The sequence below is a fragment of the Durio zibethinus genome, chromosome 7 (assembly GCF_047325235.1).
Source record: "Durio zibethinus cultivar Kanyao isolate XHJ-2024 chromosome 7, ASM4732523v1, whole genome shotgun sequence".
Taxonomy (NCBI): domain Eukaryota; kingdom Viridiplantae; phylum Streptophyta; class Magnoliopsida; order Malvales; family Malvaceae; genus Durio; species Durio zibethinus.
The window spans coordinates 18457609-18474093 of NC_143168.1; positions in this window are offsets into that span (position 1 = coordinate 18457609).

A 16485-nucleotide genomic window follows, 5' to 3' on the forward strand; every position below is an offset into this window, starting at 1 on the left:
GTAAATTCTTTGACAGCGATTTTATTAATGGATTATTTGTGAAAATGCTACAACCGACTTTATTATATTATATAAATAATTAATATTTGTGTATTTTTCTTTTTTGTTAAAATTCCTTTCAATGTTTTAATTATTGCTATTACGTGTAAGATCGTGAATTTATCATTAGACATAATTTTAGGAATTGTTACTAATTTTTTTTATATATGTAATTAATTACCTAATTGAATTTATTTATTTTTAAAAAGAAGTTTCAAACTTGATTTGAATATTTTTGAAACAATAGATTTTAATTTACGAAGTTAAAACTAAGTCTAAGAATATGATTATACGTGAAAAATATTATAACATCATCACAACAACTTAATTGAATTTATTTTTTTTTAAATAAGTTTCAAACTTGATTCGATATCTTTGACTTTAACTCGAGATTTAACTTATCTAATAGTTTAATAGGAATTATTTGAAAACATTTTTAATTTTATTTTATTATGAAATCTTTTAATAGTTTTAAGATTTATAATTTGAAAAACATTTTAAACCTAAGAATATCTTTTAATAATTTGATAAGATTTATGAATTTATTTAAAAAATATTTTTAACAAAAAAATTAATTTAAGTAAAATGAATAAATTAAATTAACATAAAATAAATTAAATAAAAATTAAAAATTACAAAAAAAAAATTCAACAACTTGGTTTAAGGTTGACAATGACTTAGTTATAGAAACAAATAACAGCCTGGCAATTTGATGCAAGGCTAACTTGAGACTTGTGAGATGCTGGTTGTTGGATCTTGGCATTATGAGTCTAGTCTGCAATCAGGTTGATGCTTAAGTTAGATCGAAACAAGTTGATGCTTGAAAAAACTAAGAATCATTATTAGAATCTAAAAGTATTGTTAGAATCCCATAAAAAATTTTAACGTTTACTGAAAAATGTCACTGCAATCAAAAAATGCTAGAGCCTAAAAATCTTGCCCAAAAATCATCTAGAATTGGAAAAGACTTAAAATTTAAACTTACAACTATCTAAAACTTTTTTACTCTCAAAATTTTCTTTGTGATTGTTGTGTTTATTATATAAACTTATAGGGTATTTATAAAAGCTTAGTCTCAACTTGTAAGGATTTCAACTCAATCAAAATTTATTTTAAAAAACTATCTTCAAAATAATTTTAGAATTTCATCCATATCCTCACCCAAAATCAAACTTTGTAGATTTTATTAGCGTATTATATATCTAACAAAAAAATTGATTTAGGTACCAAACTCTTAAATTGAAGGAATTCATATCCTTAAAAAATTCAACCTTATCCACATCTTTTTTCAACTATTCTCATTTTATTTTATTATTTTTTTATTTAAAAAATAAAATAAGGAAAATTGAGAAATAAATAAAGATATATAAGAAATAAATCATTAAATAAAAATTACTAATGAAAATAAATAACTTATAAAAATAAATAATAAAAAACTTAAAATAATAAAAGAAAAATTGGTTTTTAAGTTTAGACTTAAACTGGGTCCAAATAATATAAAAAATCAATGTCTCAAAAATAATTTTAAAATTTTAAACCTAAACAAAATGTGATATTTTCAATTATTAAATTTAATATTGTGCATTTGATTTGTATGTTTGTAATAATTTTTATTTTTAAATTGTTCAAAAATATTGTATAATGATAATTAAAAATTAGTTTTTGTGGATTATATATTTTTGAAGTAAATAAAATGAAACAATGTTGTATGAATATTATTTTTTTATATGTTTACTTATTACGACGTACCATAATAATACAAAAGTGATTTGAGTTAAATGAAAATTTTTTTTACAGCATTAACTCTCAATAGAGTTAGATTTGATATTTTCCAAAAAAAAAAAAATTTAACATTAAATTTACAAATTGATTTCAAAATTTAAATATTTTCCTAATACAACTACTATTGTCACATTTTTTTTTATATAAAAGTAATCTTTTGACAAAAACTTTAAGAAAATACAAATAAATGTCAAACAATTAAACTTTTTTTTTTATTATTTTTCATGTGATATTATAATATGATTTTTATTGATGAAAAAATAGCTCTATTGATACATCTTTAAAATGTCATTTTAATTTTTTTATTAATTGTATTTTTAATTATCTTGGCTAGTTTTATTGATGTTTTTTGTGACAAAGGGCTTGATTTTCGAAGTCAATATTTTTTTATCTTACTTTTCATTAAACATTTTTTTTCATCTCTAAAGCCATTTTGTCATTAAAAGCTAAATTAATAATAGTCACAATCAATATTACTCAATTTTTTTGACAATGAACTTGAAAAAAAATTTAATGCCTTTATTTCATAATCTATATAGAATTCTATAATACTTATTCAATTAAACAAAATTTGAAAGTTACTCAAATGCTCGATAATAGATTGTACCTTCTTTTACTGTAAAGTATAAATTTTTTAACAAACATAACTTTATTTATAACAATCTTCTTCTATTGTTAATTTTTTTTCAACTGGTAAGTGTATTTATTTTTTATGCTACGGATGAAATACTCTAATATTCATCCATTTTTCAATTGTGACCAATTTTTTTTGCTTAACTTTTTACTAGTCAGCATTTGACATTTTTTTCGATTTGGTAGAATCATCCAATATTGGTTTATATAAATCTTTATAGTAAGTGATCTTCCATTGTTGGATTTGAATTAAAGAATTTGAAGCTTAAACTTCACCATAAAACCCACGTCACCTTCCATATTTTCAAGCAACAATCGAAAAAAAATTCACCACTTGTTACAGTATCGAATTACTACTATTCATAATATATGTTACAGTGTTGTATTGCTATATTGCCAATACAACTACAATGTCTAGTAGCTATAGTGATGGTATTTCTGTTATAATACTTCCATCCCAAGATGCTACATTACTATTGACTTAAGATGCTACAATAGGTCTGACATCAATTATTGAGCCCTTAAAAAAATTATACAAAACAACATGATAATGTTCATGGGATTTTTTTTTTTTTGGCCATTGAAAGACTTCATTTATAGTAAACTTATTACATTGTTTGTTTTACATTTCCATCAAGCTAGTTATGATTAAGAGATCTTGTAACAAAAACTCTATCTATAACTATCTGTAGACACCTAATTTTATCTGAATTTTTTGAGTTGGGCCTAAATTTTATTGAGTAGCCTTAAATTTGTTGGGCTTTGTTGGGTTCAATTATGCACTTTAAAATTTTTATCTGAGGTTATACAGGCTAAGGCCAATTTCAAATTAAATGGATATTGGTATTTGTGGGCCCAAACTTTATTTAGTCAAGGCCCAATTCCAATTTCTTTGGTATAACAAAATCACTTGGGCCTAATTTCATTTTTTGCCTAAGCCCATTAAAAAAGCTATTATTTTTATTTTTCATTTTTTACTTTTATTTTCATTTTATTTTATTATTTATATAGTTTTGTAATTTAATATTAAATATAAAAAAATAAAGAAAAAAAAAACATAAACCAATTATAGTGTGTGTTGTGCACGGTACTAGCAACCCAATTACTTGCGCCATCATACTCACCTATCATTACCTAACTTGAATTGCCTACTGCTAGTCGTAACTACAAATTACTAGTCACAACTACCCACTACCACTATTTCCTTTACAGCATGGATTATGATTGAAAAATGTGGGCTTGTTCCCCTATTAAGCTCTATAAATTAAGCTTAATGGCATATAAAAAATGGGAGGTTAGAAAAAAGGGAAAATTCTATCAAAAAAGAAACAAACAAAACTAAAAAAAAAAAGCTTATGTCCGACCAAATACCAAAAAAAAAAAAAATCTCTCAAGCTTATTGGAAAACCAAATAAACATAACCAAAAAAAAAAAAAAAAACCACAACCCCTTAGAGTAGGGAACCTAATGCAAACATAAAAAAAAAAAAAAACCAAAATAATGGTTTTTTGACCCAAAGTTTAAAGGTTGATTTAGGAGACTTTAGGAAGTTTTGGAAGAAAAGGAGTTTAGATTCATAATCGAGAGGCTAAGGGGAATTTTTTGTGATTTTTTTAGAAAATTTTTTATCACCAATAATGGTGGCAAGGCATGGGATTTTGGGTTATGGCAAAAGGCTCTGAAAATTTTTTTAAACTGAAAGTTTTTTTTTTTTTGTAAAGGGATAAAGTGAATTAAAATTTTTTTGGCCATTTTATATTATAAAAAAAGGATAAAACATGCTGTTTTGAGTAGTAGAGGGATCTGTGTAGACCCGTGACTCGACCTGGGATCTATGCACCTAACTCGATGACTTGCTTCCTTCTTTAGCCTAGACCAATTTGATTGAACCCTTTAAACTGGCCAGAATCCCTTAAACCACTTGCTGAACCACTTGAGCTACTACTGAATTGCATCTAGAACGCGTGAACCAACTAGAACCATTAACCAAATTGTTGATCGATCTGATTTAGGTATTTTTTTTACTTTTTATTTATTTTTTTTTTGCTACTAATTTTTTTAGTATTTTTTTAATTTATGTGAAGTATAAAAACTAAAAATAATAAAAAAGAGAGAAAATAAATTTTTATTCGATAATATGAATTTAAGGTACTCCAAGTAGTAATGCATAATAAATCTTTAAGTAAGAAAATTTTTTGTAAATACTACCAGTATGTTGGAATATTTAAAAAAAGTTTTTAATACAATGAAAAATTTTTTTCTTTATAAATAAAAAACTAAAGCTAAATAAATAACTAAAAAATATTAATGAAAATAATAAAAAAATGAAGGAAAAAACTTTTTATCTGATGATAAGTTCTAACGTATTTCGAGTAATAATGTTTAAAAAATCTTTAAATGAGAAGATTTTTTTTAAATACTAAAAGTGTATTATAATATTTATAAAAAATTTTCAACGCAATAAAAATTTCTTTTTTTTTAATAAAAAATGTGTAAAAAAATGATACAAAAACCAAAAAAATTTTGAAGAAAAAATGAAATGCATGCATCAATATTTTATTATTTGCATCATATGCATGTCTTTGTTTTTATAAAAAATAAATATCAGCCATCGAGGATATAATTATAAGGTATTTCAAATAGCGATACTTATGAAATCTTTATATGAGGAAAAGTTCTTTTAATGTTATCAATGTATTAAAATATTTTAAGAATTATTTCAATAAAATGGTTCTAACTTTTATTTTTCAAATAAAATAGAATAACAATAAATAAATAAATAAAAAGGAAAAAAACCAAAATTATGGTAAATAAAGGAAATCAAGGAAACTATTTTCAAACACCGAAATTAAGACCTTTATTTGTCGGGATTAAAATATAACATATAATTAATTGGTATCATTTTTAATGAGTGCTATGGGATGCTAATTTTTTCTCACGTGTAATGGATTCCTAAACCTAAACTATTTTACAAGTCCAAAAATTATTTTTTTGATAAAGTTTTAATTAATTTTAATATTTTTATTAAAAAGATAAGTTCTAATAGATGACCAATCATGCGTGGCCAGAAAAAATTAGTGGTGACTCTATTTTTATTGTTGTTTTCAAATTCGTCAAGAAGCTCCAAAACCATTACGACACTATCCTTCCTCATTCCTGCTTTAATGTGGAGTTGGTAAACCATTTTTGCTTAAAATTTCAACAATGAAGATGAAAGATACTTGAGCCAACCTAAACTACCCATCCCTATTTCAGACTATGTGGCCACCCTGTTTGTAACTTTATTAGCTTGTCTTTTCTCCAATTTCAATTTTTTTTTGGTAGTTCCTATAGTTTCATAATCTCTCTTATAATTGGTTTTATTCTCCAATTATAATTCTTTTTTGTCCTTTGAAAGTGCATATACAAAACTTTAAAGTCCATTTTCACAATTACTTTTTGAAATTTTCTAGTAGCTACCAACTTCAATCTTGTTTTTACTGCTAGTGCCCTGCTGCTTAACCCACTTTTACCTGCTTTCTAATCCCATCAACCATATTTTCTTTTTCATCTTTTATCACTATTCTAACCCTTACCTTTCTATTATTTTTTGTAAATGCTCCATCATGATTCATTTTTTACCACCCATTTTCTGGGTATAACCATTCATCTTCTCTTTTTATTATATTTTCCTCCACTAGCCTTCTTGTTTTATATTGGTCCTTATGTACCTTACTACATTTTACAATAGCCTTTTTAGCTCTTTATATTGCTATATATGATATTAGCCTTTTTCCCATCACCACCACTTCACACCTTGTTTTTTAAATCATCCAGCAAGTACATGCCCTACATGTCTTTATGTATATACTCTTTTTATTTCATTTTTACAATTGGTTTAACACTTACATAACTTATTTATCTAAATATATAACTTTTTATTTTTTGATTTTTAACCTATAACATACCTCAAACCACATTCCCTTCGTCAAATCGCATTATAACAATATATGTTACACTATCTCATCCTTTATCTTATATAGGTTGCATATAAGGGATTGATTACACTTTCATTTCTACAGCTTATAGTTTGTTAGAATTGTATCCGTAAAAATTTTCTACAAAAACACTTTGTTTTACAAGGAACTGTTAGTCTCCATATCACTTTCCAAACCTTTTCATCAACCACATATGAGCTTAAAGGTCTTGTTCCTTATTTGTAATTTACTGCTTTTTTAATATTTTATACCTTAATTTTACTATTTAAACCTTTTTTTTCTCTTTTGCCCATATTACTTCATTTTTACAATTTTGGTCTCTTATAGGAATTTATTTTATTATCTATTTCTTTTCCCTACTTATCAATGGCTTAATCCTTTCTAAATTATATTCCTTTCTTTCATAGTTTATCAACTTTTTCATTTTCACTAGTACTTTTATATCCCCAATTCTTGAACTCGTCAGCTTCTTTTCTTTCAATCTAGGGATCCAACAATCACTCTATATCCCAATACTTTACCCATACCTTATTTGCCACATTAAATTTTCCTTGAGAAAGTCCATATCATCAAGTATGTTGCTTCATGCCATGATACTCTTGCTTCTTTTGTAGCTTCCAAAATTAAACTTTGAAGGAAGTAAATCCCTTTGAAATTCCTTGCCCATAATGTATTTGGGCTTTGCAACATTTTCTAGCTTTGTTTTGCCAACAATGCTCAGTTGAACATTTTAAAATCCTTGAAACCCATACCACCATACCCTGTTGACTTTGTAAGCCTATCTCAATTTTTTCAATGGATTTTATTGTCACTTCCCTTTACCTCTACCAGAAGTTTGCAATAATAGAATTCAACTCCTTGCATGTCTTTTTTGGAAACTTATAATAAGACATTGTGTAAGTGGGGATTGCGTATGTAACAACTTTTTTTAAAATTTTCTTACCTCTCATTGACAAAGTCTTTTGCTTCTATATTTTAAGTTTTGCCATTATCCTTTCTTTAATGTGTTTTAATACCTCAGTCTTTGTTTTCCCTCATACCAGTTGGATCCTAAAATAAATCCCCATATTGTTAGCTGCTTTAATTCTTCTACAATCTTTAATCATTTGTTTGATTTCTTCTGGTATGTTACTGCTGAAGATTAGATTAAACTTTTTTAAGCTTACTCTTTAACTTGAAGCTTTACAATACATCTGAATAATATCAAAATTTTTTAACAATTATTAATATTTGCTTTAATAAAAAAATAATGAATCATCAATAAAAAATAAATGTGATAGCATAGGACAGTGCCTACTTAGTTTAATCCCTATAATTCTATTTTCATTTGCACTTACTTGGGTCATCCTAGATAAAAGATTTATTACTAAAAGAAAAAGATAAAGAGATAAAGGATCTCCCTGTTAAGACCCCTAAAAGAAAAAAATTTTTTACTAGGTTTTCCATTTATAGTCAAAGTAAGAAACTAAATTAACATTTTTCATAATTCATTCAATTCAAATTCTATCAAAGCCAAGTTTGGTCATAATTGTCTGAAGAAATCATTATTCCACTATGTCATACACTTTGTTTATGTCAATCTTCATAGTCATCACATATTTCCTCCCATTTTCCCAAAGCTTCATATGATGAAACCGTTTTTGAGCAATTAGAATATTATCTTATATTTGCCTCTTTCCTATAAAAGCACTCTAATTTTTTGTGATTATTTTCCTTAGGAAAAGTTTTAATCTATTCACCAGTACCTTAGATATAATCTTATAGTCATAGTTATAGAGGTTTATTGGCTTAAAGTTTAACATACTTTTCAGCCTTTTGACATTTGGTATAATTAATATGTCAATGTTATTGAGTTCTTATAACATTTTCCTATAATGGAAGAAGCTTTTAACCATTTTATCAACATCTTTATAGATTTTCTTCTAAAAATTTTGATAGAATAATCCATTAAACCCATATAGTCCTAGTGCTTTCAGGGACCTCATTTGGAAAACAACCTATTTTATTTTTATTTTTATTATTTCATAAATCAAAGCCTCATTCACCTTTCTAGTTATTATACCTTTTCCCATTCTCTCTTCCTTTTACTGGTAAATAGCTCAGTATAAAAATTTTTAAAACAATCCCTTATCTTTTCCTCTTTGTCTATCCACTTACCATTCTATTTTTTTATTCTAAAGATTATATTGAACTGCCTTCTTTGTATTATAGCTTGGTGAAAGAACTTTGTGTTCTTATCACCCAAGCTCAGCTAATTCACCTTTAACCTTTATTGACAATAATTTTCCTTCTGTTCCCATACCCATTTTAATTTTCCCTTATTCCCTATTATTGTTTAGAATTCATCCATTATTCTTATATTCAGTTGTACTCCATTTATTTGGCTTTTTAATTTTTTCTCTTTCTTTTTTTATTGTTTCTCTCTTTACTACACCATTCTTTTAATAGTTTTTTTTTTTTATAGTTTTTCAATTTTTGCACCACTTGAAAAGCTCTTAACCTTTGGCATTGCAATCTTCATCCTTCATCAACTATTTTTTTACATTCTTCTATATTCAACTAGATTGATTCAAATTTAAATCTCTTACACCCTTTTTTTCTTCTTAAAGTCAGCATATAGCACAATTGTTAAATTGTTAGACCTTTTTTGCTACCAAATTGAGCACCTGGGTGTTTGAAAACTTCACTCTCCATTTCATGTTAGCTATTTCCCTATCTAATCTTCCTTTCACTACTTTTCATTCTCTAACTCGAAACCATATAAACATATGTCATTTGTAATTTAAATCATTCAAACTATAAAAATTAAGCTTTTTTTTAAAATATTCCATTTTAATAACTTTTTTCTTTTTTTCCTTCTTTCTTTTATTTTTTCACAATATCATTGAAATCCCTAATAAACAACCATGGGCCACTAATATTGAGCATTTTTTCTTTTATATGATTCCATGCTTTTCTTTTTTCTTCAAACACCAGTGCTTCATAAATCTAAAAAACTTTCACTTTTATTTCATCACTCACACATTCCATTGTTGTATCTATCAAGTTCTTTCTCTCTTTTATCACTATTAACTTAACACTACTCTTTCACCACAATATTAGTCATCCACTTAATGCTTAAGGGTTTACATATATTTATTCTTCAAACCTTAGTATTTATCTTTTCTTATCCATTTTTTCCATTCTATTCTTTGTTTTAAGTAGATATATTATGTCTGGGTCATACTTTCTCTTGAGCTCTCTAAGTGCTTGAATTGTCAGGGCTGACTCTATTCCTTGATAGTTTCATTATAATGCAATCATTACTTTTTGGTAACTGTTTATGGCCAACCATTGTAACCTTCAACTCTTATTCTTATCCATTCACTTACCCCAATCTTTTCCAAACTACTTTCCATTATTTCATTCAGCCCTTTTGAAACTTTAAACAAAATTTTGACACTTTTTTTCTTTTTACCTTCCCTTATAATTCTTTTATTCCTTGCTCTCATTTTCTTTTTTCTTTTCATTACCTTTTTTTTCATCATTCTTTCATTATTTTTTTATTAATGCAACCTTATTACTTATATTTCTTAAGATTATCATCTCTTTTACTCCTTCTAGCTTTTTTTTTTTAACTTTCCTATTTTTCTTCTTCTTCAAACCTTTTTTTTAACTTCAAGTTTAGATCTTTATTGTTACTATTATTTTTTTTTGGGCTTATCTTTTTTTTTCATTTTTTTTGTACTCTCTTTTTTTTCTCTTTTTTCTTTTCTGATGGTAGCTTTACAATATACATAATATCTCAAACACTTTCATAAGCTTTCATGTTTGTCAGATTAATCTCTCTTACAGAAAAAGGTTATTATGATGTTCACCTATTATTACACCACATTTATGGTTTCTCTTTTCATTTTTTGGGTCTTCAAATATGATTTTACAAGGACTAGTAGAATAAATTTTCCTTAATTACACCTATTCTATTTTTTTTCTTAAAGTCAAGTTAGATTTCCCCTACAAATTCAATTTTTCTTGCATTTCATGTGTCTCTTTATTGTTTTTTTTTCCCTTTACCTCCTTATCTATCATTACCCTACTCATCCATTTTATATTTTTTTTTCCAGTTACTTTTTTTATTTTTATCCCTCTTGTATTACTTTTTCAACTATTTTATTAATTTTTTAACCAGTTTTTTTATAACTATTTTTTCTCCCTTCTTAACAACCTTATTTTTATCTTATAACTCTTCTTTCATGCTTTTATCACCTTCTCTCTTTTCATGTGCCACCTTTAATTCCCTTTTATTCTTAACCCTTTTCTTTTTCTTTTAGCCTCTCTTATATTTAGAAGTACCACTTTTATAAAATCTCTAACCTCTCTCTTTGCTCACTCTCTTCCCTTATTGTCCTTACAATGTTTATCCATATGCTCTAACATTCTATAATTGCAACACCAGTCCAATGATTTTTCAAGCTTTATCACCGTTCATATCCTCTCTTTATTTTTCCTTGAAACTTAAAAGCCATCCAGTAATGGTTTTACCACCTTTAAAGCCACCCTTATTCCTAGGAAGCTTCTTTCAAAACATTCATTCATCCGAGGTAAATTATGGATTTGTACCTAAAAGCTTATTCACTTAAAGTTTATTTCTTCCACTAATAACTTTTTCTTCCATTTTTTAAGGTTAAAACAAAACCCTATTACTGACTAAGGTCCTATTTCAATTACCCTATTCGATAATATTTCTAAATTAAATGATATATTAAATTTGTTCATACCTATCTCTTTATGAACCTAGCTGTCCTTATCGACCAAATCTCACTAAAGATATTCATCACACATTTCTTGTTTAGCCTTTTTTTTTGCATGAATCCTCTTGACTACTATGTGTTTCACTGGTGTATCAGTTTACACCTCTTCTTTTTTCAGATTAATCATTAGATCTTCCATGCTTCCCTTGTTCTTACTCTTTTAATCAAGAACCACAGACCAATGGATTATGGATAGAATAACAGATTCTATCTATTTGATTACTCTGGATTCCCTAATAGAAACCCTAATCCAAATCTGCTAGTTTTGAATAAAACATAAGTTTACTAAGTTTACTAAGATTACTGTATGATTGATTTTCTTGGCTTTAAGAAATGATTCGACTTTAGACACAATTGACCATAAGAAAAAAAAAAAAAGAAAGAGAATTGTGAAAATTTAGCAAGACTAAAAAAGATAAAAAAAATCAAAGAAATGACTTAGGAAGACCTCATTTAGAGAGAAAACTCTTCACAGTGGAAAACTTTCACTTTTCAAGGGAGAGAATAAATTGATTGCCAATTTAGTGGAGGTATGCTTACAAGATTTAGATGGTTTGATTTAGGCAATATTAATTTTGAGATAAAATAAGATTTACACCAAACAAATAATAATACGGTAGAAAAATAAAAAGAATATCAAATTTTATGTGAAAACTTTATGGAGTCGAAGGAAAAACCATAGGGACAAATATGAGAAGAATCCAATATAAGAAATAGGTAAATTTCAATAGTATAATCTTTTAATTTTTTTTTTTTTTGCTTTAGATTCACAATAATTAGAGCAATATAATAAAGTTTGCTTTTTGGAAATATACCAAAAAATCTCAGATTGGTCAAGATATTATGATTATTTTTTATTAAAATATCCCAAGCAAAAACCCTAATTGTTGAACACCTATTTCTCTCTCTCCTTTTAGAGATTTTTCTCTTTTTTTTTTCTTTAATGCATTGACCATGCATTTTAAGCCTATTTATAGGTTGTTGCATAACTTCAATAATTGCATAGTTGATTAAATTAAAAATAAATAAAAAAGATTATAAAATTAATATAATTAAATAGTTTTTTCTCATATAAAATTGATATAATACTTTAAGTAACGAAAACTATTTTATAATTTAAACACTTTTTTTATTAAAAAAGCTTTCATTGACTTTTAGAAATAAAATATCAAACTTATTAAAAATTTAAATATTTTAAATATTATAAAATTTTTGATGAACTATTATACACACTCTATCTTTAACAAAAATTCTTTTAATTAGTTAAAATACATCTATATTATTATTTTTTTACATTAAAAAAATACTTGAAAATTCTAATACAATTCGTAGACATTGAATTTTGTCTAAAATATTTTTATCATGTTTGAACAAAACCCTTTTAAAGCTCGTAAAAAGATCCCTTAAAGAGCCCATAAAATGCATCGAAATTTAGGCCTAATAAACAAAGAAAAAAGAAACCAGTGTGATTACTGTCAAATTCTTTTGCATGAGATTTATATGGATGATATTTTTTACATGGATGCATGAGAAATAAAGAATAAATAAAACGAGTAAACCTCAAAGTCAACTCAAGTCAAAATTACACAAAATTCGATAAAAATGAATAGAACTAAGGTTAATCTTCAAAGTTCAAAGTCTAAGTGAAATTAATGTGGTTTAAAATTAAATTTGGTGATTTTTGAAATACTAAAAATTTTTATTGCACTGAAAAATATATAAAATTACCAAAATACCCTTATAAAGGATATTTTCATAATTTGACCTTTCCGAACTCAAATTTTTATAAAAATTTTTAGATCTTAATTTCATAAAATTTTATTACTTTTAGTGCATTTGAAATCATAGCGTACCCTAGGAAGTGTGAAATTATCAAAATACTTCTATAAAGGGTATTTTTATAATTTGATCTTCTCGAGCTCAAATTTTTATAAAATTTTTTAGATTTTAATTTTATAATATTTCATGATTTTTAGTGCATTTGAAATCATAACAGTACCCCCAAAAATGCTAAATTACCAAAATACCCCCAAAAGATATTTTCATAATTTGATCTTTTCGTGCTCGAATTTTTATGAAACTTTTCAGATCTCAATTTTATAATATTTCATGATTTTTGATGGTTTAAAATTCCAAAAATGAGCATGAGAACATTGATTTCTAAAAAAATGACCTAAGTATTAAAAATTTTGTACTATGAGTAAAATGATCTTTTCATATGTTTGGAGGGCATAAAAATCTAAACTTTATAGTGAATAATGTGAACCATTGGATCTTTTATTAATCTTGATATAATGGTGAAAGATGGTTCCTTAAAAAGAATAAAAGATAAGCTTTGACCCTCGGATGAAATCTCATCCGAGGGTCTATATTAATTAAAAATTAAATCTTTTTTTAGGAGCTAACTATTAAAAGGGGTTGAGTGGTTTGGTTAAAGAAAAAGCTATAAGAAAAAGGTTGGAAGGCTGGAAAGGTGGAAAAAGAAAAAGTCAAACACGTAAAAAATGAGAGGGAAGGAAATTGTTGAAAAAAATATAAAGGCTAGCCAAAAAAAGTAGAAGAAGGAGAAAGGAAAAGAAAAAATGAAAGGAAGAGTCTACTAATTGTGGAGTTTGGTCAAAGTTTGGAAGGCTGAAAAGGTGGAAAAAAAAAGCCAAACACGTAAAAAAAATAAGAGAAGAAAGTTACTAAAAAAAAAGAAAAAAGTCAAATATGAGAGGTGAAGGAGAAAGAGAAAAGAGAAATAAAAGGAAAAGAGCTACCAAAAAAAATGGGTTGAAGGAGAATCTACCAAAGGAAGAAAGAAGAGGAAGTTGCCAAAAAGAATAGGGAGAAAGTTATCAAAAAAGAAAGAGAGAAAGTAAGCCAAGGTAGAAAAGGTTTCAAGTTGACTATCTTTGTTCTTTCATGCGACATGATTCAATTTTTTTTTTTTTGGTTATTTTTAGCTATTATAGTATTTTTATTTATATAGTTTAGTGTTGACTAAATTGGCTTTCTTTTTCTTTACATGCCATTTGCATATTTGGCTTGACTTCATGGAAGTTGTGGTCAATATATTTTCAAGTTAATTTGTTTGATGCTATGTTATACTTGGTTATTGATTTTTTAGATATTCATTAAATCTATTGGTCTTTATGGTGTGATGAATACTTATGGGAAAGCTAGAATTTCTTTTTCTATTTTGGTTTTTTCACTTGTTAATAGTATTGTTTTACCTAGCTAAAAATCTTGTCTTATTCTTCTTTTTGGATTGTTTACAACTTTACAAAGTTTTGAAAAGATGCTGAAATTTTTACAATAAGGCTTATTTTTATGTAGGTTTTATATCATCGTTTATATTTCTCTAATGTTGTTACAAATATGATTATGATTTAAATCCCATGCATTTTCCTTTCATTGTTAGTTTAGTTAAATTTCAATTTTCACTTTGATTTTTACGCAATTTAGTTTTTGCACCTTAATTTTTTTAAATGCAAATTTGTTCTTCATTTATTAATAATAAATTGAATGAAATTTTTGAGGATGATATTTTAAAGAAATTCGAGTAGTGATTCTCTAAAATGTCTAAGTGATGATATTTTTCTAAAAGTATTACAAAGTGATGGAGTATTTACGAAAATACTCAATACAAAAAGTTTCATTTTTCTATTTTTTTAAAGTTTTGATAGTTGTCAATAATAATGTATAATGACTCTTTTTTAATAATGAAATTGATATAATTAAAGTTTAAAAATTACAATAAAAAATATAATTAATTAAGTAAGAAAAGACAAAGTAGATAAGAAATCCCTAAGTGAGAAAATTTTTCTAAAATATCACCAAAATATCAGGGTATCTAAGAAAAGTTTCAATAAAAATTTTATTTGTTTTGTTTCTTTCAAATTTTTAGTGATATTGTGAAAGTGATTAAATATGATTAAAACATTATAAGTGTTATATTTTTTGTATGCATATTCTACTTTATTGTCTGCATTACATTGTTTTAAATGCAAATAAAAATTTTTGATGATAAAACTTCAAAAAATCTGAATAGTGATTCCCGAAAATTTTCTAGGTAAGAAAAAGTCTTCTAAAAATTATTGAAGTATTAGAATATTTAAAAGCCTCTTTTCAATATGAAAGATTTTCATTTTATCATTATTCTCAATTTGAATAATTTTATATGAAAATATATACTTTTGAAAATGAATTTGTTTATAAATGATAATATTAATAATGAAATTAAGTAAATAAAATTTTTGATGATAGGACTCCGGAAATCCGAGTAGTGATTCCCGAGAGTTTCTTAGGTAAGAAAAGTCTTTTAAAAATTGTCAAAGTATTGAAATATGTTGAAGTTTCTTTTCAATACAAAAAATTTTATTTTCTTAATTATTTTCTTTTATTTGAACAATTTTTTTAATAAATAAGAATGTTTTTTTTTTGAAATAAATGTATTTGTAGATAATTATATTATTACATGACTTTTAATAATTAAAAAAAATGAAAAATCTCCAAAGATGAAATTAAAAAAAAAATTAAGTAGTGATTCTTTAAGTTTCTTTAGGTAAGAAAATCTATCTAAAATACCGTCAATGTATTGAAGTATTTTAATTAATTTTTGATAAAAATTTCTCGTTTTTTTTTTATAAATGGCATAAAAATGAGTTTTTTTTAAATGCTATTTGTTTTTAAAATTATAGATATCATATTTTATGAAAATAAGTACGAATCATCGATGATAGGATTTTTGAATTTCGAGTAGCGATTTTTAAAAATTTCTTAAGTTATATAGTTCCTTTTAATATTGTTAGAGTATTTGAATATTTTTAAGAATTTTTCAATATAAGGTTCTTAATTATTTTTCTAACTTACTAAAAATAAAAAATATGTTTTTGAAGAAAATTAAAGAAATTAAATTTCAAATATCAAAATTAAGACCATTTTAGTTTTTATTAAAAAATAACAAATAATTAATTGGTATAATTTTAAACGTGCGCTATGAGGATGTTAATCATTTTCTATATGTAATCAACTCCCGAACTCAAATAATTTTTCGCAGACAAAAAAATTATGTTTTTAATAAATTTTAATTAATTTAAAATTTTATTAAAAATATAAGTTTTAATAGATAACCAATCATTACGACATAATCATATAATCATTATGTCGTATTAAAAATTCATAATCATTACGACATAAATTCATTTAGCGATTCTCAAAATCATTACGACATAATCATATAAACATAATTTCTTTTTTTTTTTTTTATAAAAGAGATG